This window comes from Mus caroli, unplaced genomic scaffold, assembly GCF_978045245.1.
Source record: "Mus caroli unplaced genomic scaffold, Mus_caroli_1 scaffold_3, whole genome shotgun sequence".
Classification (NCBI taxonomy): domain Eukaryota; kingdom Metazoa; phylum Chordata; class Mammalia; order Rodentia; family Muridae; genus Mus; species Mus caroli.
Window position 1 is genome coordinate 10,497,135 of NW_028227258.1, and position 25,610 is coordinate 10,522,744.

At 39.8% G+C, this 25,610-nt stretch overlaps 1 long non-coding RNA gene across 1 annotated transcript; it reads right to left on the bottom strand.

Annotated features, from left to right (window-relative positions):
• Positions 1-5,994: 5,994 nt before the first annotated feature.
• LOC115030585 (uncharacterized) lies at positions 5,995-15,303 on the bottom strand. Its single transcript, XR_003836165.2, has 4 exons — positions 15,175-15,303; positions 13,775-13,939; positions 11,691-11,846; positions 5,995-9,400 (listed from the first exon to the last, which is right to left on the bottom strand). It is a non-coding gene; the product is annotated as an uncharacterized LOC115030585 (long non-coding RNA).
• Between the last annotated feature and the right edge of the window lie 10,307 nt (positions 15,304-25,610).

The following is a 25,610-nucleotide window of genomic DNA, read 5'->3' on the forward strand; positions in this document are numbered from 1 at the left end:
CCTAGTGTCTTACTCTCTGCCTACAGATCAGGATGTAGCTCTTGGCTAGTGCTCCAGGATCTGCCTGCCTGGCACCAAGCTCCCTGCCATGATGATAATGGACTAAATCTCTGAATCTGTAAGCAGACCTCCATTAGATGTTTTATTTTACAAGAGTTGCCTTGGTCATGGTGTCTTTGCACTGCAATAGAACAGTGACTAAGACTGATAATTATAAATAGGAAATACAACTATTGATAAAAAATAGTATGTATGTGGATAACTTGGGCTTTTAAGGCTATCACGAAATAGTATACATGTTCATTGTATAAAATCAAATGATAGCTTTTACCAATATTAATTCCAGCATAAATGTGGATTATGAGCACCAAATACTGGACTCTATACATGCCAGCTTACCACATGAATAGTAAGATATCCAACCTGATTTTCCTCCTGGCTCTTGAGTATAAAATGGAAAGGCCTTTAAAACATAGGTTCCATAAGCTTTCATTATATCAGAGACAGTTGTCGTTTTTAATGGCTCTGGACTGTGAGTATTGATTCTATCAAAGAGTTCTGGGAACACAAACAAAGAGGAGACTCTCATGGCATCCTGCCCTTCAACATAATGTATACATATAAGCCATGAGAGTCGTGTATATTTTATAAAATTATTGATGAGAAAGTAGCCCCTCTAAACCTTGATCTTTAGACAATGCTTTCTGTCATCCTATCAGTTCCTCTGTAGCTTTCCTAAGTGGTTGCTTTGTGATCACATCAGCACTTAGACACCTTCTCCTCTGCCTCACATGTTGTCCTAAAGATCCGCTGCCCCCAAGCTCCCACTACCCACAACCTCCGTCTACTGCAATATAAGAAGCCACTGACAAATGCTTGCTATTTGAAAGCCAATTAGTTGTTTTTAAGGCTCCTGCTATATGGGAAAACTGGCAGAGAATTGAAAAATTAAATGTGCGTCGTCATCATCAAATTACATTATTTCTGAATGGAATTTTCTGCTTTGGAGAATTCTCTGCTTTACTTATGCTTGAGTGTATAATCAAACATAAGCCATTGTTTCTCTACTTCCTGAAGCTTTACCAATCCTCAGTGATAGCCAGTGGTCAGTTACTGCTTATCAGTTATTGTTTTACACTTTTTACATGAATCCTTCCATGTAATTTTTGATAAATAAAGGCATCTATGATGGATGTCATCAGTGTGTGTGTGTGTGCCTGTGTGTTTTCTTCCCCAGTTTTTACTGGAAAGTAGCAGATCTTTTATCTTGGCATAATGCTTTCCAAAATGAAAAATGAGAGACAGCAGACAAGAAGGAGTAAGCCTTTGTCCATAGTCAGCATTGGACAGGATCTGGTTGGTTGTTTCAATCCAGTGCCTTCTCTCTGCCAGCAGACAGTTGCTCGAGCCTCATCACCCGTGGTTTGAACAGCTAAGAATAGATTCGTTCAAAGTGTAGATAGACATCAGTGTCTTAAAAGCCACTCGAGGGATAGACAACAGCTCTTTCTTTAATCCACTTAATTTTTTTGTCTGGAAATTAATATTTTATTATTGCTCAGAGCACTTGACATGGTCTTTATGGCTTAAGACGTACACCAACCAGCATGCAAATGAATATAAAACTCTATCCTCAAAACCCGTGGAGAGCAGGTACTGGAATGCTTTGCCATGCAGCTGAAGTACTTAATGGTGGTGGACAGATTTAGTGTACAACGGTTTCTTTTAACCAATGACAAAGTTAGGGAAGGTCATGGTGAGAGGATACATGGATGTACAGAAAAGGAAAATGCTACGTGAGGCAGTCTGCATAGCTATGGCAGGAGCAGCAACACCTGCTCCTTCTGAACAGTCATGTTCAAAGCTTCTGGTCTTTCCTGGTAAACTCCCATTTTGTCCCTTCAAGGCCTCCATATTTCAGAGGAGGCTTCATGAGAGGGACAGATTTATAATTTTCTTGGCACTGAATTCAAGATGACCAATTACATGAATCTCTTGGATCTCTCACCAGGCTAGACATCCATGACCTGGTACTAAATATACCTTTCTTGTTCTTCAATCACTCCATTTGAACATATGAAGCCTACAAGGCTTCCCCTCAAGCAGCTTGCAATGGCATTCCGCTTCAAGAGTGCAGTGACTTTGTCTATGTAATTATGTCCAGGGACAAGCCATAAGATTTAGGATTCATGTGTTTTATATGCCTTAATAATTCTAGATTCTTGGACGGTGCCCTGATTTCCAATGAGTGGAAAATAAAGACTTCTGAATGACACACAATATATGGGAATATTTAAAGCTCACTCTGCAAATTAATTGTGCATTCATATTTGAAAAAAAATTAGCTGTTCTCTGTATACGGTCCAAGACTTAAATCTTTCCAAACGATACCAATGGCACAGTTTCAGAGCACTGATGAGGTTCATACACAGAGAAATAGCAGAGAATTTCGACCAGGATATTATACTTTTCACCATCAAAATAAAGATAGGAGAGTTTAAGAAGGATGATATTTGCCCCGGAAAGGAGAAAGACGGTGATATGAGGGAAAGGCACAGCTTAGTGTCCCCTGGTGTGGTGGACTCTATCTGCTGGATCTAGTTTAATACCTGGTATAATTCTAAGGAAGTCGGATTCATGGGAGAAAGAAAATAAAAAGATATGACTGAGCAATTTCCTGTATAATATAGTTTGTGCCCTGGTTAAAAATATAGAGTGAAGCTCTTGACCTTGGGCCTTGAAAACTCTGCCATTTTCTTGAGGGCTAGAAATGAGATGCTTGGGAGACCCCAAAGCAATAGAATGCCATTTCGCTTGTCTCCAGCTGCAGATTGAGCGAGGAAAGCCCGAGTCAGTAGACACAGCATCTTTTTGACAGGATATAAGATCTAAATTCTTTCCATTCATTACCCCCTTCACCCAAAAAAAGTTTTTATGGGACCTCAACTATGTGTGTATATAAGATATATTATACATCAGACATTTATGGATAAGTCATAAAGAAATTTAATTTAAGGCAATTTTGTTTATAGATAATTTTATCATTTAGAAAAGAATTTTCTACTAATGAGATTGGTGTGCTTAGTAGTTTTTATATAAAAATTAAACGTTGGTACCTGTGATGACACAGGAGAAAGGATCTTCAGTATTTTACAAAATTGATTGATGTTTTGATTTTATAATAATTAATATTCAGAATGTTGTTTTATATAGGTGAAAGTATGTTTAGAGACTTTGTAGAACTTTCTAGATATCCTGTCCTGATCCCAAGTCAAAATTCATCAGCTTTCTTTTTATTAAAGATTTAAATTATTTTCATTTCTGTGTGTGTACATGTTAAGTGTATACACACATGTGTACAGTAATTTGTGTGAAATGCATCTGAAAGAACCTAGTGGGGAAACCCCCACCCAACTCCCGATTCAGCGTGCACCCAAGAATCACTAATAGAACACAACGCCTTGATGTAACAACACGAGGTATTTTAATGGCGGAGCTCCGGGTCGAAACGTATCTCACACAGGAGACAGTGGATTCGACCACGAGGCTTGGAAGCTAGGGGTTTTTATAGAAAAGGAGTGGGGCTGGGGGAGGAATTGGCGCGGTTTCACATGATTGGTCCATTTAAACATCAGCAGCCTGAGGTCAGAGGGGTGGGAGATAGGGAGGCGATGGGCTTGCCCGGGCATGTCCTGGTCTGTTCTGCTATGTTCTCAGCCCCAGGTTTCAAAGCTCACAAACAACTCTTTGGGCTATTTGACATACATTACATGAATCACAGGTCTCAAGTTTTATTTCCTTTCACATCAACTTTTGAAACCAAGCATTCCAGCATAATTCATTTCAAAGTGGTAAACATAGGTAGGGAAATACCAAAGTCTATATTTCATGATTAGACCATATGTTTCCATATGGGCACAAGCATGTTATATAAAGTGCAAACAACTCTCACAGCGTTCACAGTCTGGAATATGCGCTGCCTTATCTCTGGTAACATTCATTGACATTGGGATGTGATGGTAGCGCCGGTAGACAGAGACAGAGAAGCCCCAACTGTGACTGCACCACAGTCAGTGCCCTCACAAAAACTTGAGATTAGGTATGCGTTTCATGTTTGGTCAGAAAAAAAGTTTACCCTTGCCAGTTTTGTGACTGCACCCACATTCGATGACAAGATTATAGCCCAGATGAGAGCCTATGCCGCTGAGCTTCAGGGATGTGGAAGGCTAGCCCTTATTACACCAGACAGCACTTCTTTTGTGCTGGCATCCCTGCATGCACCTCACAGCTGTGGCCTAAGTCAAAAACAAAAACAAAATGCATTGGCAAAGCCAGACACAGCAGGAAAGACGCCATGCCTCACCTGTTATCCCACACATACCAAAAAACAAAATGCATTGGCAAAGCCAGACACAGCAGGAAAGACGCCATGCCTCACCTGTTATCCCACACATACCCTGACCACACCGTCATCACTCACAATGAGCTTGCTCAACACAAGGCTGCTGAAGAAATAAATTAACTAAATGGAGATATACCCATCAAAGGTTGTTGTCTAAGAAGGATTGTTCGAGCCCAATACTGCAGATCTAACTAAAACCTGCTCTTATAAATTACATAGAACATTTGCTGTTTATCGTCACTGATACAAATGTAAACACTGCATTGCAAGAATGGTATGGTGTGTTTATAGGCCTTGTGACTTCTACTTTTAGAAACTCTATGCAGAGCCTCCTAACAGTGAGTGAGGCAAACTGGAGAGTTAGGGACAACTAACTAGCAAGTAGTTATCCCTTGTAGGGACAGACTGACTAGCAGTGATTAGTAGTCTGCCTAAAGTGGCACAGCTGCTTTCATAATCTTCACCAAAGAATTTCCCTTCGGGGAGCAAAGAGTAATCAATAAATACTCTGAAGCTTCACAGGTGAAATATGAAATCATTTAGACTTCAAGAAGACACTATGCTTTTTTTCTTTTCTTTTTTTTTTTTTTTTTTTTTGTTGTTGTTAATATCGGTGGATAGCTGTACTGGCTAGTTTTGTGTCAACTTGACACAGGCTGGAGTTATCACAGAGAAAGGAGCTTCAGTTGGGGAACGAGCTGGATCCAGCTGTAAGGCATTTTCTCAATTAGTGATCAGGGGGGAGGTCCCCTTGTGGGTAGGACCATCTCTGGGCTGGTAGTCTTGGTTCTATAAGAGAGTAGGCTGAGCAAGCCAGGGGAAGCAGCCAGTAAGGAACATCCCTCCATGGCCTCTGCATCAGCTCCTGCTCCCTGACCTGCTTAAGTTCCAGTCCTGACTTCCTTTGGTGATGAACAGCAGTGTGGAAGTGTAAGCTGAATAAACCCTTTCCTCCCCAACTTGCTTCTTGGTTGTGATGTTTGTGCAGGAATAGAAACCCTGACTAAGATAATACTAGAACCCATAAAAAACATGAATGGTCTTCCATGGGTGTGGAAGCAGGACTTTTGTTTCCCTATTGTGAACTTCAGTATATATATATATATACATATATATATATATGTATATATATTTTTATATATACATATATATATATATATATATATATATATAAAAACCTCACAATAATTTCAATGTGTCTCAGTTTGCTTGTGAATGTGTGTACACATGTGTGGAGTTATATACATACTTCTATAACTTCTACCAAAGAACGAATGATATAACTCTCTTCCGCAAGTCTAGGTGGCCATGAAAGCTACAATGTTAGGATGTGTGAAATGTAAAAGCTAAAGCTTTGTGATTCTAGAACCAGTTTAATAATTGTTACCACGCTTTGATGAGGGACTTGAGAGAGTCAGAGCCACACTTATCAAGTCACGCCACGCATGAGCTGAAACCCTTCTGAGCGCCCGTTGATCAACACAGACATATTGTTCTCCTGGTTTTAAAATAGAAATGTAACCAAGCACAAGGCCATGCATCTTTTATGGAATCAAATTTATTCTATGAATTCCAAATTATTACACTGTCAAAAATGCAGAACGAAATGGCAGGTGATTAAAACATAAAATCAAGGTTAAAAGAAAAAAAGGAACAAAACAACAACCAGAATATTTTACATAAAATATGATTAGTAACAAAATCCTCCAAGGGTGTGTGCTGAGCTACAGCCCTCATATATTAACACTTATGAATTAAAAGAAGATCTGGACCCATGAGACCCTTCTGGGTCCTGTTCGTTCCTCGTTGTGTCCCTCCGGCTTGTGCCTGTTGTGAGATGTGCTGGCTCCGCCATCCTTAAGGGTGTCTCTCCTCTGCCTTGATGATTACCTCCAAACTGCTTTTAAACCTTCTCTTAGTAAAGTTCAACTTAATTTCTAAAACCCAAAGAGAGCACGTGTCCTCACCTCTGTCACCTGAGTGTGCATCAGAAGAGAGGGCAGCACTGAAGCCTGTCCCTCACGACAGAAACAAGATCAGATCAACACCCTCGTGGCTCCCAATGCAAAACTTCTGAGGCACTGATTTACTCTCGGTGAGCACAGGGTCCCTCTTTTAAAAGTCAAATAAAAATAAAATAAATTTTGAAATTTAGAAACAACTTCCAAAGTACTGAAGTCTTATGTCTCAATTTTCACCCTCTGCTGTCTATTTTTAAAGACTGCTGAAATGAAGCGCGGTAATTCAAAACTCGCGATAAAAAAGAAACGGGAGACAGCTATATCAGGCTCCTGTCAGCAAGCACTTCTTGACATCTGCAATAGTCCAGAACCTGACAAATACAGATGCGCATGCTCGCAGCCAACCGCTGGACTGAGCACCAGGACCTCAATGGAGAAGTTAGGGAAAGGGCTGAAGGAGCTCCAAGAGTTTGCAACCCTATAGGAAGAACAACAATATTAACCATCTAGATCCCCCAGAGTTCCCAGGGATTAAACCACCAACCAAAGAGTACACATGGAGAAACCATGGCTCCAGTCTCATATATAGTAAAGGATGGCCTTGTCGGGCCTCAGTGGGAGGAGAGACCCTTGGTCCTGTGAAGGCTCAATGCCCCAGCATAGGGGAATGTCAGGGCAGTGAGGTGGGAGTGGATGGGTAAGTGGGGGAGCACCCTCATAGAAGCAGGGGGAGGGGTGAGATGGGGGGTTGCGGAGGGGAAACCGGGAAAGGGGATAACATCTGAAATGCAAATAAATAAAATATCCATTTTTTTTTAAAGAAAGAAATGGGAGCAAGGAGAGTTTAAGAAGTTGATAGACAAAGCGAGCCTTGCTTTCCCGGGCTGTGGTGTCAGATTCTCTTAAAGAATAAATCTTCCTTTACTTGATTTCTTCCCTTTTCTTACTAATATTAAAGAAACGTCCACTCCAAGATTACACAAACTCTGATTGGAGGCTTTCCTCAAGGACAGAGGGTGAGGCTGGGACTCTGGGTGATGGAGGCGTCTTCTGCACAGAAGTTGTTTGCAATCATTCTGATACTAATCACACTACGTCTACCCTGAGACGAGAGAGATCAAATAAATATGTATAGGGTCGATTTTTACATTCAATTAAATATTTGCATGTTACTCAAATAATTAAGATGAGGGTGAACATTATCTTATGAAGCACAATTATGCACATTTATATAGCATACATTTACTTTATGAGGGTTAAAATATTCCAGTAAGCTTGAGAGGCACATGTGGAAGCATACACTAGGAATGAAGAATTTATAATAAACATCCATATGTTTTAGTAAACACAACTGCAGTTTCCAGTGCAAGCAAATGTGCAAATTTTTAAATGATACTATACTGAAGAATTAAAATAGTCATTCTTGTATATGTTTAAAAGACCCCCCAAAATGAGATTTGCATGCTTAACAATTACTTAACTTAGGTTTTGTATACATCTCTTTGTATTTTAGAGGAGGTTGGCTTTACACAGCAAGGAAATGTGATAATATTTACATGGTCTTCTAGACTTTCAGTCTAATTTTAAAGAATTAGTCAGTCCTAACAGATGAGCCTTGCCATTTACTATCCCAAGACACTAGATGCATTTGCAAGGTACCTTCTATACACTGGCTCTTATGCATTATCTTAGTTGATCCCACCATGGCTATAATTGCCCAGATGAGGAAACTGGAAGCCTTGAGGTCAGTGTCCTGGGTTCCCCTTTCTTGTGCTTTGGCTTCAATGCAAGCTCTTTGGTTTTATTACTGAGATAGTTTGTGCTCTAAGACTTGACTCCAGTACTCAAACAAAATGTGGCATCCTGGGTTTCTTTGTGTTTGTCCTTCCCCTCAGAGTTTCACTTTGGAGTCTCAGCTACAGCAAGGAAGGGCATACCTCTCCTACTTCAGAGAAGGACTTGACTATCTCAAGAACCTTGACATTTGCAGGAATTCATAACAATACTCTCGAGCGCTCTTTGGGGTTAGCTAATCAGTGGAGAAGCCACGTGAAGCTTGAAGTGATGAGAGCACTGTTTCTAGTACAGACGCTTTCTCTGAAAACGGAGTGAGGCTGTAGCTGTCATTCAGCAGGAAGTGCTCCCAAGTTCCCATGGTGATGTCTAGACAGTAGCATTCCTATACTAGAATATCAGGGGCTCAGGAAGCAGGAGAACATTCTAGAAGACACTTCCTGTGCCCCAACACGGTGGGACCACCTGGTGAAAGGAAGATTCTGGAAGCGTAATGTATCAGCATCCAAACCCCTGCACAGTTCTCATATGTGCATAGGCTGAGAATTGCACCTAAGGCCTTGTATGTGTTAAAACATGTTCTAACGCTGAGCAACACTCACCTCTAAAAATAGTTAGTTGGAGCAAAATTCATTAATAGCACCCAGTCCTTTCTCTCAGTGTTTAGTTTGATCTATAGTATCTAGTTTTTGAATCTTAAATACTGCCCCCCCCTCACTGGACTCGTGTCCCCCTCGCTTCTCTTCCTGATACAATCCCTTCTCAGAACTCCACAACTCTACCTGGGAAATGCCATAATCCATACCATCCTTTACCCCTGAGAAATAAAATGCTCTGTATTTGAAACAACTGCTCAGTTTTCTCCATCAAAGAGTGACCCTTTCCTTTCTGTGAGTGCTCAGAGTCACAGACCGAGAAACTCTCCAGCTACAGAATTCAGTTCTCCTTCCGGATGCAGGGCTACCCTGTCACTCTCAGCACCATGATCACATTCTGGCGCTTCTAGTTAGCAAACCCATGGATTAGATGTGAAATTTGCAATTTCCCAACACCATCCATTACTCCTCATATGTGAGCCCCAATTCTACTGAGCCACAGGGAGGGGAGTCAGAGGAGAGAACAAGGATTCTGTGGAACAATCCAGGGCTCAGAGCAGAAAGAAAGAATACCGGAGGAGCATCATGGTCCAATGTCCTTTTCAAGAGGTTTAAGCACATCTGAGGGAGTTGCAGAAAAACTGGACCTGTCAATAATAAAAGTCAAACAATGTGCACGTCGATCAGTTTCCTTGGCCCCCACCCTTCCCCCGACCTCCTGGCACCACTTTGAAATTCATTGTTATGTCATAGGTCCCTGATAACATTTCAACACATTGTGAAGTGTCACAAGTGATGCTTTACATGCTTTGGACTGAGAACAGCCAGTTCCCCCGCTGCTTCCTTCTCCTTTCTTTCCTCAATGTGTTTTACCATACAGATTACCACTGTCCTGCCTGAGAAGTTTTCACCTCGGCTTGAGCATCTTTCCTTGGCAAAATGTTCCAGATCTTTTCCTTTGAGGGGGTTCAGAATTTGGTTCTCAGATTACCTCAGTCCCCAGAGTGCTTTGTACATGGCTTGGTTCACATAGAATTTCTGACCATAAAACTTTCCTACTCTCAGGTAGTTTGCTTTTTTTGTTTTTTGTTTTTTGTTTTTGGTTTTGGTTTTGGTTTTGGTTTTTTTTTTTTTCTCTTAGGTTTTTGGATACAGGGTTTCTCTGTGTAGCCCTGCCTGTCCTGGAACTCACTCTGTAGACCAGGCTGGCCTCCAACTCAGAAATCTGCCTGCCTCTGCCTCCCAAGTGCTGGGATTAAAGGCGTGTGCCACCAGCCCTGGCTTCTCTGGTAGTTTTTAATAACATAAACTACTAGTTGTCAGATAATGGTTACATCTGTCAAAAATCATCTACTTTGGGTCGGCAAGATGGTTGCTTGCTTCCATCCTAAGAGCCTGAGTTTGAAACCTGGGACTCAGTGAAGACAGACAGACTCCCACATCTGGGGTCCTCTGACCTCTACATGTGACACAAGAATGTTATAACATCTGTGCACCCATGCATACACACATACACACACACATATAGGTACAGATACACATGTATACACAAATGTATACACACACAGGTTCACATACATACACACACTGGTACGCACACAAATAGATGAATAAACAGGGTTTATTCATAAATAGCAATTGTCTTCTTGATTGAATAGAAAGTACATTTCCATTAAATAGAAAATAACTATTTGAGTCAGTATCTGATTAGGATACAGTAACAGAGAGAGACATACTGAGGCTAGGGTGGCTTATGATAATCAGGGATACTCAGGAGGCAGAGGCAGTAGAACTCCATGTTCAAGCTATCCAAGAGTACATATCCCTGGGAATCAGAGAAGGGGAAACAGGGTAACAGATTCAATTATCCCTGGCCATGTATTATAGAGTTAATAAATGGACTATTATTCCACTTAAAAATATTCTCTGTGCAGTTTCATTTTTGGCCACAATACATCCAGTCCCACAAAGAAGTTCTCTGAAGTTGATCTCATCATATACAATTAGAGGTGATTTTTCAGTGTTTTTTTGTATTACATTCCTTCTTCAGCCTCCTTTGCTTTTCTCTATGGCAAGTTCTGACCCTTCAGCCTCTCTAAAATTATTCTATTGTCACTGGTCAGGTTGGCTTTTAAGTCGTTTATTGTTTTAACCTGCATGGCATAAGCACTGGCTGATATTAACAGTTTCATCCCCACATTGATAAGCTTGCAAAGCTTTTTTAACAATATGGGACCCAAGCAAGGCCATAGTGGTAAACATCTGTTACCCCTCCATTCAGGAATTGCAGGAGAAGGGCCAGTCATTGGAGGCCAACCTGGACCACATGAGACACCCTCTCAGAATAAAAACAATGATGCCTGGCCTGTTATAGAGTCAAATACTCTATGATTTATTTTTACCTTATTACTAAGTTCCCCAAAATAACCTAGAAATGCAAAGTACTGTGATTCCAATTTGCAGATGGGAAAAAAAAATGAGACTACAAAGTTAGGTCCCTTCATAGCACGTAAGTAGCTAGTTAACTAAGTGAGGTTAAACTGTCATTGCAGGCCTGGGGACACAGCTCCTGCGATGTTTCATCCAGATTTTCATTTTGATGGAACTCAGGGCCACCGTGGAGACACATCTCCAGGCATTTCTGTGAGGGACTGTCTAGATTAGAGTCACTGAGGTAAGAAGAGCCACCCAGCCTGAGGACAGCACATTCCATGGTTCTGAGACTCTGAAAAGTGAACTAGGCTGATGCCTTCAGTCCTCTCAGCTTTCCCCAAAATGAGGTGTGCACCTTCTGCTTCTGGCTCTTTCCCTGTGCAATGGATGGTGACCCTTTCATTGTGAGCAGTAAACTTCCCTTTTCACTGTTGAGGCAAGCTCCATCTTGTTTCTCCCCCTTGGCTGGAGTGTGAGCATCAGGGTGATTTTCCTGTTCCCTACCTTCTACTGCCCAATAGAAGTTTTGGAGTTACAGTTGTGAAACACTACTACTGTATTTTTGTGGATCCGGTGTATTCAACTCAAGTCTTCAGGATTGTGTGGCAAGAATTTTTAACCCATTGAGCCAGCTATCTGACTCTTCTTGAGCAGTTCTTCCTGGAAAATAAATTCAATTGGTAATAATTCCAATGCTTAAGCAATTTGAAAGTTAAAGGAAAGAAATTACTTAGCCACTCATTTCAGCAACTGGTAAAGAATGGTTAATATTCAAATACTGATAAACTGGGATTCATAGCTTAAGGGATATTACAGGCTAGAAAGATGATGATATCAAATATCCACAGCTACATTCTGAAAGCCTAGGAATAAGAAAATAAAAATGGAAATGAATAAGCTAAACCAAAATTAATTTATAATTAAAAAGTAAAGATAACAACAATTAAAAACTGCACTAACTCAAGCCATTTCTAGCTAACCAATTATCCTCGCTGAAAGGTGAGGGAATATTACCAACAATTTTTTCAATATGAAAACTGAGTTAGTCTCTAGTCAGTTCTGGCAATTTGATAGCTTGGCTTATAAATAGCAAGTGTTAATTTCTCACATGACTAGTTAAACAAGAGAAACAAAAGAAAACCATTTTATAGATAAAGATACACGATGTCTGATGTCTGTGGGGTAAGGTCGTTTTCCCTAGAGATAAATAGCACACGTGTACACTTGGTTCCTCCTCTTAAGATTCTTCCTACAGATTCTCTGAGCCCACCAGGAGGTTAGAAGACATTCCTTTGGAATAACAGCAATGGAAATTATTTATGTTCTTCTCAAAGGAATTAAGTTGGATGGTCTCTCTGGTTTTTTTCTCCATACTTTCCAAAACAATAACATGTTTGCCTTTGTATCCCAGAATCCTTGTGGGACTTAAGGTGAGCCCAAGAAGACAGCCTGTTCCATGGCTTCTTTCTCAACTCACCTTTCTATGTCAACACTCATAGAGTGATTGCTGTACCAATCCTTTCTCGTTTTTCATCACATACCCAAGCTGTCTTCATACACCATCACCTGAGCCAAGAAAAACTCCTCAAAGCTCAAGCCTTGGCCACCCTTTCCTCCCTGAGAAGTGGGCTGACTAGTCTCTCTGTGTCTTCCTATGCTCTGTGTGCCTCCCACTCTGCACTGTAAGTTTTTAGCTTTGGACACTTTGGAGGCATCAGCATCCATGAGTCCCCACACTAAGCAAACCCTGCCTCCTTCCCAGTTGTCCGCTGTGCTGTTTCTCTTTGCTCCGGCCCATTTCTCACGCCTACAGGGTTATCACACCTGCGTCTTACACACCCAGGCTTCCATCTTTACTTCATCAGTGTCATACTTTCATCTAGGTCATCACTCCTCCCCAAACTGTCTCACCAGAATGTTCTACACATGCTTCATCCCTTCCCCTGTTCCCTACCTGTTCTACTTATGGATTTTCTATTACCGTTATAATACCAGGACCAAAAAGCTTGTTTCCCCAAGCTTGCTCAGCTTTATTATATAGCCCAGATCATTCTGCCTAGGGAATGGCACCACCCACAGTGGGTTCCCATACAGGTTATCAAATAAGAAATTGCCTCATATACACAGCCATGGGTCAATTTGAAGGAGACAGTTTCTCTATTGATGTTCTCTCTTCAAAAGTTACTCTAGGCTTGTGTCGAGGTGACAGCCTCAGCTAACTTACATGTGACATTGTGTGACATTGTGTTACTTGCTTGCATGTGTAGTTGACTGTCTGACTACTTACTTCAGCTTTACTTGGTTTTATTTTTCTTTGTAACACGAATTCCTATAAGAGACCCCCCCCCAAAGATAGACTATGCTTAATAAAATAGTCCATAAGTCACTGTAGCCATACTTATGGCTTGTTATTGAGATCAACTTTGATGATTAATACCAGAGTGAGGTTGGCTGCACGTCTGGAATCCTCCTTGCTTGGATAGACACACACCCAAAACCTTCCTTGTTTTCCTGAAACCCAACAGTAGCATTCGAATTTGGAGAGAAAGCACGAAAGTGACAGGGTTAGCACTGTCTCTCCTACTTACAACTGGGTGGAACTTAACATTTCAAAAGCCAAAGTGATCTTCATGCATGCTTCCCTCCGCAGTCACACTCCAGAGCTCTGAATCTCCAACCAAAGTGCTCCCTATTCATGATTCTCAGCGACACCCATTCACTGTAGCCACACTCCTCCCCTCAATTTTGCTGCTCTGAGGGAAGAAAAGAAAATGTTTTAAGAGCCTAGGACTTTAATGAGTCTCTGCCTTTATTTCCTATGACACTTTGACTTACTGGCAAGAAAAATGGCAAATTGGAACTGAATTATATTTTAAGGGAGCTAAATATATCTCTATAGGAGGAAACCATTTAAAAGATATATCCCAGCAATAGATAAATCTGCTCACAATAAAACTTTTCCAACTTTTCAAACTAGAAAAGGCTAGATTTTCAAGAACCATAACTACAGGCCTTGTAATTTACTGAAAATGGTTGAAATAGTTAAGACAAGCATATGACATCATCATTATGTGCTAATAGCACATAAGAATAACTTATATTAATGATAAAAATAATAGCATTTTTTATCAGGAAATGCTACAAATGTTTCATATCTACTACTCAGTGCCTTCACTCTGGCCCACACAATTTTACATTTCACCTAAATGATTGCACAGGTTTCTTACCTGGTCTGACTGCTTCTGTCTTTGTTTCCTACAAGCAATTTTGTAGGGAAACTCACCATCAGTGGAGCTCCACTTTCAGACTTAAGGGTAGATAATTGTTAGAAGAGTAAAATCATTCTGCTTGATATGCATGACATTATGAAAACTCGGAACTATACAATGTTTAATAAAATGCTCACTGTAAACTATGCTCTTAAGTTAATAGTAATACATGTATACAGCTTTATCAGTTTAACAGATGGGCTACACTAATGAAAGATGTTACCAACAGTGAAAACTATATTAGCCTGGGGTTGCATAATATGAACTCCATACTTTCTGAGAAAATTATCCCTAAGCTTAAAACTGCTGGGAAAAAAATCTATTCATTTAAATAAATACATATATTGAATTACTAACTAGGTACTAGAGGAATAGATCAATATGTTTTGTCAGACTCATAAAAGTAGTTTTACATAGTCTTTCCTCTTAATTTAAAGTTGAAAATGGAGGAGCTGGACCATCGAAAGCATGTACATTGCCCCAGCTCACATGGTTACCATTAGAAGCTGCAGGAACAGAAGGTGGGGTGGGTCATCGCAGGCAGAAGCTGCACAGTGCTCACTGCGGCTCACTGTGCTATCTACAGACAGTACCTGTTCAAGGCGAGCAAAAGAAACGTATTTGCTCTTAACTTATTCCCAGGAGGTTGTGCCTGTGGTCAGAGACTGGATGTCTTTCTACTTTGTAGCTGGGCTGAGAAGAACTAACAACAAACTCACCTTTCAGGGATGAAGTCTATCAGCTTAAATGTTTTGTTGGCTGTCTTCTTGTTTGTAGTCTCCCCTCCCCCAGCCTGAAACCTGCTTGCTCAGGGGTGGAGCTTCCTGCTCATTCGTTCTGCCACGCCCACTGCTAGACCGTGCTGCTTTGCTGTTTGGAGCCACACACGTGCTCACCCTGCTACTGGACCCCGAGATTATTTGGCGGAAATCGGGTCCCCTCCCCCTTCCTTCATAACTGAGTGCCGGAACAAGTAAAATTGAGCTTTGATCAGAGTGATTTTGTCTTGGCTCCGTTCTTTCTTCCGCCCCGTCTAGTTCCTCTCTTGCAGCCCGAGTTGCCATCTCAGTTGAACCGTTCTTGCGAACTTCTGGTCGGCCACAACACTTGTTGTTGTTGTTGTTGTTGCTTTGGAAAACCTCTTGATACAGTTGACCTGCATAGTCTTTAGGGTTAATATGAGTGTCTTTTACATTGTTGCCTAAATATCAATATGGATAAAATCAGAGTGCCTGCCTGCCTATTTTGTAGTTTAATTTAGTTGAGATGCTAACATACATGTACTGTATGAGAAAGCACTGAATGTCTAATATTTCAACAATTGAAAAATACACCTGAAGTGGCATTTAGGTACAAATAGAGATGTATCAGGCTAAGTCATTGAGTGCGAACAGAAAATTCCAAGCCACTGGTGGTTTATTTTTTTTTAACTTGGGGTTGGGGAACTTCACAGTTTTCTTCTTTGGTTTCCAGATATTCTGTCATCATTCCTGACAATCATTTCTGAAGTCTGGGTCTCTTGTGGGACTCCTTTCCTGTGCTGTCTGAAATAGAAACTTCAGTCCGTCTCAGCCTGGGGCAGCATCAGCACAGCCCTGATTGTCAAGCTTTCTCAGGGTACAGGACCCGGAATAGAGTATCTTCCCTCTTCTTTCCAAAACAGAAGCTCTATCCAATTAACCCTGGGTATTTTTAAGAAAGCTCACAATAGAAAAGATAATTGCATGGTTGTCAAAAATTATGACTATCCAGGTACAATAGAGCCCTGTGAAGTAATTCTTATCAAAAGAGTTATACTTAACTATGTAGCGTGGATGAGACATAATGACAATAGATTTTAAAATAAATAACTAAAAAAAAATCACAGACTGGCTGCATACAAAATATGCAATCAAAAATGAAACTCAGAAGAGTAAAATATATACTAAATGCAATAATGCATTTTCTCTATTGGGAATGTGTCCCACTATAGAGAAATTACTGTCTGCAAAATTCTTGTTGAAGAGAAACAATAGGAAAAAATGTCTTTCTTGCCCCTTTATGGTGTCACAAGATTGTTTTATGAACAGAAATCTACAGTATTGCCCCAATAAAAGTCAAAGCCTTTTAGGTACAGTCCATGGTTTCAAAAAAAAAAAAAATTGCAGGGAAAAAAAAAACCTTTCACACATATAGAAATGGAGAAAATTGCTAAAGAAAAAGAAAAAAGCCCCTTGACAGATAAGCAGTAGCTCTGCTTACACAGTAATTTATGGTAATATCAGAAAGCTTTTGATAACATTTCACACATATTGCAGGGTGGGACATTGGAGAAGATAAAGGGCTGAAAGAGAGAGGAGAAAATTAGACCGTTTTTAAGAGGGGGAAGGAAGTATTTTATAAAAAATTTTTTTGACAACTGGTTTTGATCACCATAACAATTTATGTAATTTCTATGTGTATAGGAGACAGGCTGTCTGAAAGTTGTCAACTTAACATTTCCCCATGGCTACAAAAATCCACTCTTGAGAACAATAAACACCAGAAAATTTAAAAAATATATATGCACATGTTATATGCATGAGAATTCATGTGTACACACATATGAATATCTGGTAATGTCTTCGAGGCAAGCAGTTGTCACGTGATAACTTTAGCTCTTTTAAGCTCTTATCTTCATTTTATTTGATAGCAAATCAATTTTCCAATAAAATAATTTTGCCTTGAGGGTGTCATAATGAAAAAGCAATTTAAATTGTATTTCTATAAATACTGAAAAGTACTTTGCTCTTCAAGATGTGGAGAGTGAATGGGGAAATGTATGCACAAGTTGCTCTTCACTTCCTTGTTATCCAGAAAATTATGAGCTCCAGTTTACAGGGTTTTTTTTTTCTTTAACTCCTGAAACTTACTAAAGTCAAAGCCTGAATACAGTGTATCTTCTTTCCATGGAATTTAATATGTAAATAGCATTCTCAGCCAACCCCCATATTCCTTCAATGCCATTTCTTCTTCTTTTGCATTTATTTAGATATTTGTATGTGTGTGTGTGAGAGAGAGAGAGAGAGAGAGAGTGTGTGTGTGTGCCTGTGTGTGTGTGCATGCATGTGCATAAACACACACGCAAGCGCCCAGGCACACACACCTGTATCATAGCACTTGCGTGGACATCTGAATCCAGGTTTTGTAGTTAGCCCTTTCCTTTCAGCCCGTGAGCACAAAGGCTGGAACATTGGTCTTCAGGCTTGGCTACAGGCTTCCTTCCCAGCTGACGTGCACCAGTCCTAATATTTTGATTTTTTTAAAGGACCACGTCACTCTCTAATTTCACCTCTTAAAGTTTTTTGGTTTTTTTTTTTTTTTGAGTAGCTGAAAGAAACAATTTTAAAATGAGGTTTGCCTATTCTTCATTGACCACTTGAGTCTTGGGATGTGGTTGTAGAGTCAGCCCGTTCTTGTCTTTCTTGATCAGTGAGTTTCCCACCCAGCTTCTGACAGGAGCACTGTGCAGCTCTCCTTTTAGATCCTAAAAGGAAATTAAAATCTCTTTTTAGTTTTTTTTCTAAATTCACAAATTTTAAAATTTAGAAGAATGAAAAGAAAATGACACAGAAAGAAATACTATTGTGAATCCTATTACTTGTTTTATTAAAAACCAACCAACCAAAACAAAACAAAACCAAACAAAAACCGATGGCAAGAGAATTTTGAAAGAAAGAAATGCAAGGCCCTCAATTCTCACTGAGAAATCCTCCTGGGACTGAGTTTTTAAAGGCAGTTCTGGAAACTTCTTAAAGAATATATATCCCTGACCTGGATGGCTGACCTTTTCAAGTTGGCAATGCTGTTCAATAAAGATAATATCTATTAGAATCTGGAGGAAGCGGCAGGTTTCTCTGGCATTCTGGGGTAATATTGTGTGCGAGCAGGAAGCACATTTTAACACCATTCATATGTTTCTCTGAGAAGGAAAACCGATCCATGAGAGCGTTGAAAGCATTACAGACTAATTTCATCGCAGTTTCTGGGGCGGAGAGGAAGGATGGAGAACCGGGGATTGGGTAGAGAGAGGTTCACAAGCACAGAGCACACAGCTCACCCACTAGAATGTGAGAAAGCTCTGGCAGTTTCTACCGAAGGTTCATGCTTGGAGCCTTTAAAGCAATTGTGTAGCTCTCTCCTGAAATTTTACACTGTCAGTATATTTATAGCAGATGTCTCTTAAAGCAAACATTTTTACTTTATACTATACAAATCTTATGGAAAATTACAAACATATCATGGAGTTTTGGCCATGCTACAGAAAGCTACACTACTTTCTGTAATGGATTATGAGCAACGGGGAAAACTGATATAGATCTAAGGCTGAAGGATACTGGGTAATGAAAACAGGCTTCTGCAGACGCTGTCATGAAACACACTTTCAAAGGAAAGGCGAAAGTTGAAACTGTGCGTTAAACTAAATTAAATCATCTGGTATTCAAAATACTCTCTGTACTCAAGAACAAAATGACCAGGAGCAATGGTGAAGCCTGCAGGGTTGGAAGCATAAAAAAAAAAAAAAAGAAAAGGAAAAAAGAAAAGAAAGGAAAAGAAAGAAAGAAAGAAAGAAAGAAAGAAAGAAAGAAAGAAAGAAAGAAAGAAAGAAAGAAAGAAAACTAAGTAAATAAAAATTTATTTGGATTTTCCTATGCAAACCTTGTGTTTGTTCCTTATGCAAATTTAATAAGACAACTACAACCTCCTCTTGTGCTTCAGTCTGCAGCAGTTTCTTATTGGCCAATACTGAGTATGACTTAGGTCTCTGCTTTGCAGGCGCTCAGGCCACAAGTGAGCTGCCCAGGTGAGAAGTGGGAACCATGGAAGTCAGCTTCTAATATGTAAAGTGCAGACATACTTAAAGGACAATGTGGATTGTGGCCAGACACAGTCTATAACAGCACAAGAAGGAAGAAATCCAAAAACAGTCCAGGCCTTCAGAAAAGTGTGGACTTCAGCTTTCCAAGAATGTTCCATTTGACCACAAGGGCTTGTTCTCATCTTCTAGACAGCTAATTGCTGGGATTAAAAACAGTGTTCCATGAATTCTAGAGAAGTCCTCTGTGCTGCATTTCTGAGAATCCTGCTCCCTGTTCTTGGTCTGCAACAGTGATCATTTCAGAAAGGAAGCCACTGAAATAATGTGGCTGTTACACTCTCACAGGCCTTTGCCAGAGTTTAACCAACAAAACACTGTAATCCCACTGGACTCTGAAAATACGAATCCACTACAAGGCCAGGAGAGCCGTGGAATTTGTAACCACATATTTTTACTTGTATAATAAATCTGTAATTTCAAGGACATTATTCAAAATGACCTGACCACTCTACAGTGCTAGGAATCTGATGCTGTTTTACATTAATGCCAGCAGCCTCTCTCTCTCTCTCTCTCTCTCTCTCTCTCTCTCTCTCTCTCTCTCTCTCTCTCTGTCTCCCCACTCTTAACAATCAGTCAGTAGTGGTTCAGCGGTTCATTGACCATTTTAATTCTGGTCACAGATGAAGGTTAAAATATCTCTAACCTTTACAAATGTATTATGTGGCACCCTTGACATCGCTTTTATTGCAGATAAAAATCTATGATAAATTTTCTGTATGACAGAAGAACACAATTTTGTATTAAATTCTAACAATAGAAACAAATTTCTTTTTCTGCTTGTAGTTCTTGGAATTTGGGGGGTCTTATAACAAAGGGGGATACTTTCTCTTCCATTTCATCAATAGAAAAAACAACAACAACAACTTACAATGCACTTTGTTTTTGTAGGCCCAGGGCTTCAGTAATCTCTCTTAAGCAGAAATGAAAACCAGTGAAAAAGGTTCAGAATTCAACCCACTTCTAACCTGGCTGGCTGATCAAACAGACAAAACATTCAGCTAGTTGCATATAATGTGAGGCCAAAAGAGGCAGCCATAGAAGACCTTGAAGATGAAGTGTTCCATAAAGGTGGTGTGAGTAACTGACCTAAAGGTGCTCCAATCTAAGTGTGCAGATAAAGAGAACCCCTGAAAGTCATCTAGTTGAAAGAATGAAGCAGCCAATTGTATAAATAGGTTTTTTTTCTTCCTTTTGGAGTTATAAAAGCACTTGGGATTTCCAAGAAGCCATAGACATGTAAAATGTTTTTGACATTCCATCAAAAAAAATTGGCGTCACAACATTGTCATAATACACAGTCATCATCAAGGAATGATTGGATGTCAATCCCATAACAGCATTTTTAACGGAACTTCACACTGTATCCCAGAGGCTGTGTGCTCTCTTCTTCCTGTAGATTAAATGATCCAGGGGGATCCGTTACTGCCCCTCCCTTGTCTCCCTGGTGATCTGGACCATGTGTTTGTTTCTTAGGTTTTGTAACTGTGAAGATCCTTAAGGAAGTCTGTGTCTGATAATGTCAACTGTCAACACTATGGGGACTACCTCTGTCACATCACCTACTTCCAAGAAAGCCCACTGCTAAAGGGTCAGGATGCTGCTCGGCTGTGTCAGTAGCTGTGTGGACAATCTGAAAGTCTTGGACATCTGGTGAACTTGTCTCTTCCCTAGAATAGGTTACCTAGAATAGGTAACCACAGGATTACCCAAAATCAAATCCCAGTTTAACATATAGTAAAATAATAATATGTATATATCCCCTTTTAAAGGAAAAAAGAACAGGTGGCTTTAATTTATTTAGTTTTTCAGTTTATTAAAATAACAAAAAAAAATCTTGCCCATTGCCTAGGCCTTTGGGCACATGTGCATAAGAAGAACACCGCTGAGCATAAATAATGCATATTAACTATGCCATCATGCATAAATAATCTATATTAACTATATCATTATGTTTTAGGACTCTTCATAAGATGAGTGGCCATTCAGTATTGGGTCTCAGTTAAAAATCTTTTTTGTTGTTGTTATTTTGTTTTTTGTATTTTGTTTGATATTGTTGTTTGCTTATTTGTTTGGTTTTTGAGATGAGGTTTGTCTATGTAGCCCTGAGCTCTGTTGGGCTTCAACTTTCTCTGTAGATCAGGCTGGCCTCTAACTCAGAGATATCCCTGCCTCTGTTTCTCAAACACTGAAATGAAGGCGTGTACCACCATGCTCGGCTCTCATTGAAAATCTCTTAACAAAATAATTCCATTCCACTTCATAAAAATCTCTAACTGATTAGTACACTCATTTCATTCTCTGTACTATAATGACTTTAGAGCACACATTATGAATAGATTTAGGGGGATAATGTGTAAGTGTTTCTCAAGTTTTCGTGTTTAATGGTTTCTCTATATGTAAACTGTCTGAAAATCGAGACATCCTTTTCATTTTTTTCTTTTTCTAGTGAAGTAGCTGGACATTTCAAATGTTACCCTTTTTGTGATCATTTTTCACTTAGTTGACCAACTGAATTTGCTTCAGTCCTGCAGAGATACACAATTAAAGGACAAACTAGAAGAAACTCCAGAAGGACATGCCACTTTGCATACGCATTGCTAATACTTCACCAGGTGACCCAAACTTCATTCTCATGAACGACAGAACTGATGCTTCTTCTGCCTGAAGCCAGAGAAGTCCAGTCCTGTGATATGACTGAAAGGGTTGTTTTCTGTCACACATGGAGCTACCAAGACCAAGTAAAGGGTCTCCAGTTGGGAAGCTGAACTGATTCATTCTCAGTATTAGCAAGCTCTGTATCTGCTCATTTCCGTGAACAGAGTAAACACACTTGAAAGCTGTCTGTCATTTGGGGCCAGGTCTCACTCAGCTCCTCCCTAGACCAGTCATCTCCCTTGTTCTCTGTTTCCTCGTGTAGAAGACAAAGAAGCCATATACTTTCCGTTATCGATCAAGGTTTTGTTTGTTTGTTTGTTTGTTTGTTTGTTTGTTGATTTTTGGTTTTTTTAAACGTGGTTCACATCTTACCTGAAAAAACTCTTCTGGGCTGTCAACATCAATTTACTACCGGCCCTCAACCCTCATCAAAGCACTAGCTTATGATGATCTCTGCTCTCTGCAACTCTTCATAATGGCTTTTTTAATCCCAAGCTACAGGTTAAGACATGCTATCCTCTGAATATTCCTTGTATCTGCATACAGGAAAAAAAATGTATGAGAGAAGAGTGGGCACTTTTCCTTGTGCTGATGCTCAGTGCTTGAGGCAAGTTCTATTATTGCACCCACAGTTAATACTGTCCCAAACCCACGACCTTCTTCACACTTCCTTCCAGACAGCAACCTTGTTTCAGCGAGACACACTGTTTAGAGACCTAGTTTGTTCCTTTTAGTTTTGGTGTTGTTATAGTTTTGTTTGGAAGAATGTTGCTTTAAAAGATTAGTTCGTGGGACTGGAGAGATGGATGTGCAGTTAAGAACTCTGGCTGTCCTTCCAGGGGACACTGGGTGAGACATCCACATACAATTATCTGTAGCTCCAGTCACAGGGAATCCAACACACTTCTAGCTTCCTGAGTCACCATTTATGCACAGATATGCTTGTGTTCAAACACACATACACATAAACTAAAGAGTACAAAATGATAAAATAACGAGGGATCCATGTTCTTTTAATGGGATGTCATATAGTCCTCCATTTAGAAATACATGATTAGACAATAAAAATTGTTTGGATTGCATCCAGCAAGCTCTAGGATTATATTCCATTTCTCTCCACAGTGCCCTTTGTAAAGCTGGTTATATTCTTACAGATTATAAGCAAAGATCCTTGAATATGTCCATCATACTTTAATTCCTGAAAGCCACAATGAATATATCTACTAAACTGAGACATGGGAGACTATAATTAGTATATTATCATTTCATATACATGTGATTCTCATTGTTAACACAAGAATCTTAAATTTTTGAGATTTATGTCAGGACTCCCATTGATCCTAAGAGTAAGTGGCTTGATGAAGGAGAGGTAGTTGCCAAGACAATGATATAGCTAGAGAATGTTTTTTAAGTTTTAATTATTTGCCAAACAAATCTGTTTGCATACTACAACGAAACTCCAAAGATTCTGGTTTTGTTGTTTGTTTTATGAGCTAAAAAATACAGCTTTTATCTACTTATCTTTCCATCTCATCTGAATCCAGAGCCTTTAATTCTTACACTCATAAAAGATCAGGTAATTTCTGATTTGCATTTCAAATTTACCTTTTTATTTTTTTCAGAAGGACATCTGATTTTATGGTAAGTACATCACTAATCTCCTTAGTCCTGACAGCAGGAAGCCAAGCTCAACTACTCAGGCTCTAAACACAGAAGGTCATGTAAGCTGCTTCTTTCTCAGTAATAATGAGGGAGAGTTCTTTCTTTCTTTCTTTTCTTCTTTCTTCCTTTCTTTCTTTCTTTCTTTCTTCCTCCCTTTCTTTCTTTCTTTCTTTCTTTCTTTCTTTCTTCCTTCCTTCCTTTGCTTCTTTGTTTCTAGCTGTTGTTCAGCCACATTTTTATTTCTTCTTCCTAATGGGTATGTGGGCATTTAAACCATTTGCAGTCAAGCTGGACACATAGTGTTCTCCCTTATTTCCTTACAAAATAGGCTACAAAAAAAGAGAAGTCTCTTCAGTGCTGATTAGCTAGAATAGTTTTTACTGGTGGTCATGGTCATTTAAAATTGTGACTACAGGGCTGAAAGTATCAGGAAATCCCTATACTGCAGCCCTGAGCTCAGTCCTTCGCCTCCCAAAAAGAAGGAAAAGGTAACATCAGTTTTCAAAGTATTTAGTTACATCTCTTGGAAGTAAAACAATCACATATTATTAAAGAGATTTCAAATCTATGAAATGTTCTGGGCTCTGGATTATTGAATTTGTTGAAATCCAAATTATTTTATTTAAATCCTAAGTTTGAGTTCTTCAGGCTCCTTCAAAAAACAAGTAGAACCCTTTCTAGGATACTTTGTCAAGAATGGAAGAAATGGGTAAAGTTCTCTGAAGTACGAAGCCCAGAAGCCATCGAACAGCTAAGCAGGCATGGCTGCAACCTCTAATTCCATCTCAGACAGAGACAGGGAAACTGAGACCTGATCTCCACACCCACATGTGTACCTACATGCATACTTCTCACACACACACACACACACACATGCACACACAACATGCACACACAACATGTCAACATGCATGCATACACACATGAAAGCACATATACTATGCACACATGTGTATGTAATAATGTTTTAAGAGTTTATGTTAAGTGAGTACAGGATGAGGGCTGGAGTAATACAGTCCTCCATCCAAGAATTGCCTAGTTCTCACAATGCCCCAAGCCAATACCCCAACACAGGAATGGAGAAGAGGAAGGAGGAAGAACGGGGGACAACTGAAGGGGGACATTCGGCCAGATCACAAAATAGGAGGTATAGATTACACTTGCATATTTTTCAATCAATAAATAGACATTTTGAGTGCACTGAACCATCTAGTCCATCCCAACAGCTATTAGAAACATAGAACCTTTCACATAGAAAACAGATATTTCATACTTGGGTTAAATTAAAGGGAAAACATCAATAAGTTATTGACATTATTATAATAATTCTATTATTATAAAAGAACACCCTCTCCAACTAACTAAATTGTACTGGCTGGTTTTGTGTCAATTCAACACAAGCTGGAGTTATCACAGAGAAAGGAGTTTCCCTTGAGGAAATGCCTCCGTGAGATCCAGCTGTAAGGCATTTTCTCAATTAATGATCTAGGCCAGAGGGCCCATTGTGGGTGGTGCCATCCCTGGGCCAGTAGTCCTAGGATCTAAAATAAAGCAAAGCGAGCAAGCTAGGGAAAACAAGCCAGTAAGCAGCACCTCTCCATGGCCTTTGCATCCTCTCCTATCTCCATGTTCCTGCCGTGTGAGTTCCTGTCCTGACTTCCTTTGGTGATGAACAGCAATTTGGAAGTATAAACCCTTTCCTCCCCAACTTGCTTCTAGGTGATGATGTTTTGTGCAGGAATACAAACCTTGACCAAAACACAAATTAATTTTTGATTTGACTACTGTTTCTTAATTTCTTAATGGGGTGTTTATATGGGTGCCCAAAACCAAAAGAACAAATATTTTAGAAAAATTAGCATCAAAAAGCAGATTAAGGGCTGGTGAGATGGCTCAGTGGGTAAGGGCACCCGACTGCTCTTCCGAAGGTCCGGAGTTCAA